This window comes from Oratosquilla oratoria, chromosome 17 (assembly GCF_046742065.1).
Source record: "Oratosquilla oratoria isolate Oo_2021 chromosome 17, ASM4674206v1, whole genome shotgun sequence".
NCBI classification, from domain to species: domain Eukaryota; kingdom Metazoa; phylum Arthropoda; class Malacostraca; order Stomatopoda; family Squillidae; genus Oratosquilla; species Oratosquilla oratoria.
In genome coordinates, this window is record NC_134793.1 from 61,567,038 (window position 1) to 61,570,811 (window position 3,774).

Sequence of the window (3,774 nt, forward strand, 5' to 3'; positions counted from 1 at the left end):
CCTGCGTAATAGTGCTTCTTGAAATTTTCTACAACATCGGAAGAAATACGAACACCAAGAACTTCGAGACCTTCCAGAACTTCGAGACCTTCCAGAACTTCGAGACCTTCCAGACCTTCGAGAACTTCGGCACTTTCGAGAACTTCGGCACCTTCGAGAGCTTCGGCACCTTCGAGAACTTCGGCACCTTCGAGAACTTCGGCACCTTCGAGAATTTCAACACCTTCGAGAACTTCGGCACCTTCGAGAACTTCGGCACCTTCGAGAACTTCGGCACCTTCGACAACTTTGGCGCCTTCGAGAACTTCGGCGTCTTCGAGAACTTCGGCGCTTTCGAGAACTTCGGCGCCTTCGAGAACTTTGGCACCTTCGAGAACTTCGGCACCTTCGAGAACTTCGGCACCTTCGACAATTTCGGCACTTTCGAATACTTCGAGAACCTCGACACCTTCGAGAACTTCGGCAGCTTCGAGAACTTCGGCAGCTTCGAGAACTTCGACACCATGGCTTAACGATGATCGTTCTTTACTCAACGATGATCGTCCACGGCTCAACGATGATCGTCCATTGCAAAACGATGATCGTTCAGGGCTCAACGATGATCGTCCATGACTCAACGATGAGCGTCCATGGCCTAACGATGATCGTCCACGGCTCAAGGTTGAGTCGTCGAAATCGAAATTAGTCGATCGATCGAATCGAGAAAAAAATCTGACGGACAGACAGACAGACACGAAACCGCTTTTACGCTTTTACGATGAAATGACTTTATTGATTCCTTGATGGAGAAATCCTTGCAAGTTTGATATAACGTTGGAAATTTAGCGGCATGTTCTCGTTTTAAAAACACAACTTGCTTTTTGTTTCTCGACATGTACTGTTTTGTTATTTTTTTCGTTTCTGTAACCCATTTCCAAAAATGGCGGTTTCTTCGTTTCATTACTGCTGAAGTTTCAGGCATCTTTCACAGGTTGAATGTACACGTGCCCTTGATATCACGTCGGGCCCTGCCAAAAAAAATCGAACAGACCTTTACTCTCGGACAGGGGTCAGCGTGTACGCATTCTGCCGGTTTCTGACGGATTGGGAAAACCGATCGGGTCACAGATTTTTAGTAATAGAGATACGTATAATGAGAAATTTGGAAAGTACTATTAATGATAACTTTAATGTGTACTAATAATGAAAAGTATAGAACATTCTAATGATGATAAGTTTAAAAGGTACTATTAATGATATCTTTGATTTGTACTAAATAATGACAAGTTTAGAATATTCCGATAATGATGCTAGTAATGATAACTAATAATGACGAGTTTACAATATAATAAAAATTACAAATCTAAAGGGTACTGTTAGTGATAAGTATCGAAGGTACTATTAATGACTTTAATTTTTACTATTGATAAGTTTAGAACATAATAATAATGTCAAGTTTAGAATGTTTAGAATATACTAGTTAAACTTTAACATATACTAATATTGTCAAGTTTAGAATATATATAATGATAACTTTAGAACGTCCTATTAATGATAAAATTGATATGAAGTATTAATGACAAGTTTAGAATATACCAATGAAGACATGTTTAGAATATACAGAAATTAAGAAAGTACTATTAATGATAACTTTAATGTGTACTAATAATGAAAAGTATAAATCATTCTAATGATGACAAGTTTAAAAGGTACTATTAATGATATCTTTGTTGTATACTTACAATGAAAAGTTTACAACATTCTAATAATGACAGATTTAGAAGATACTAAAAAAATAACTAATAATGACGAGTTTAGAATATATTAATAATTACAAGTTTAAAGGCTAATGGTAAGTTTAGAAGGTACTATTAATTACTTTATTTTTTACTAATGATAAGTTTAGAACACACTAATAATGTCAAGTTTAGAATGTACTAATAAAAACAAGATTGGAAGGTACTTTTAATGATAAATCTAATGTGTACTAATAATGGCAAATTTGGAATATACTAATAATAATAATCAGGATATACTATTAATGATATGTTTACTAATAATAACGAGTTTTGAATATACTAATAACGATATGTTCAGAATATACTAGTTTGAATTATAATAATAATGACAGGATTAGAATAATGTCAACTTTAACATATACTAAAATTGCCAGACTTAGAATATACTAATGATAACGTCCTATTAATGATAATTTTAATATGAACTATTAATGACAAGTTTAGAACATAATGACAAGTTGAAGACACATTTAGAATATACCCATATTGACATTAGAATATACGTATAATGAGAAGTCTAGAAAGTACTATTAATGATAACTTTAATGTGAAAAGTATTAATGATAACTTTAATGTGAAAAGTATAGAACACTAATGGTGACAGGTTTAAAGGGTACTATTAATGATATCTTATAATGACAAGTTTAGAACACTATAATAATGACAGATTTAGAAGATACTATTTAGAATACTATTTACAATAATTATTAGAATATACTAATAATGACATGTTTAGAATATACTAATGATGACAAGTTTAGAAGGTAATATCTATGATAACTACAATGTTTACTAATAATAACAAATTTAGAATATACTGATAATAAGAAGTGTGCGATTAATGATAACTTTTATATGCACAAATAATGTCAAATTTAGAATGTGGTAATAATACGTACTTTTGACAATTTTATTGTGTTGTAATAATGTCAAGATTAACGTGCACTATTAAAGAAATTTTAAAATATACTAATAATGACAAGTTTAATGTGTCATAATGTCATATTTAAAAGGTACAATTAATTGAAACTTTAATGTGTACTAATAATGAAAAGTTTAGAGTTTTTGAATAATGACTAATAATAACAAGTTTAGAATACACTAATAATGATTACTAATTAATGTTTGAATTATACTAATAATGACAAGTTGAAAAGGAATTATCAATGATAACTTTAATATGTTCTAGTAATGACAAGTTTAGAATATACTTATAATGACAAGTATAGAAGATACTAATAATTACAAGTTTACAAGATACTCTTAATAATATCTAATACTAATAATGATGATTATAGAACATGCTAATACAGATCATATTAAAGATACTATTAATGAGAACTTTAAAGTGTACTATTAATGACAAGTTTAGAATATACTGATAATGAAATTTTAGAATATTCTATTAATGATAACTTTAAAGTGTACCAATAGTGGCTACCTTAGAATATGCAAGTACATGTTGAGAAAGTACTATTAATGATAACTCTAATATGTACTCATAATGACATGTTTAGAATATACTAATAACGACAAGTTTAGAAGGTACTATTGATAATAACTTTAATATGCACTAATAATGGCAATTGTAGAGGATGCTGATAATAACAAATATTAGAAAATATTGTGAAATTTGGAAATATACTATTATGGTTAAGTTTATAATATTACAAATAATAAGAAGTTTAGAAAGTACTATTAATTGTAAGTCTAATGAATAGTAATATTATTACACGTTAAGAATTTCCTCATGATAATAAGTTGAGAACATACTAATAATGACAAGTTTACAATAAAATAATAATCAGATTAAAGTTACTATTAATGATAACTTTAATGTGTACTATTAATGACAATTTCAGAATATGCTAATAATGAAATTTTAGGACAATATACTAGTGCTTTCCAAACTTGTCATTATTAGTATATTCTAAACTTCTCGTTAATAATATACACTAAACATATCACTATTAATAGACATTAAAGTTATCCTTAA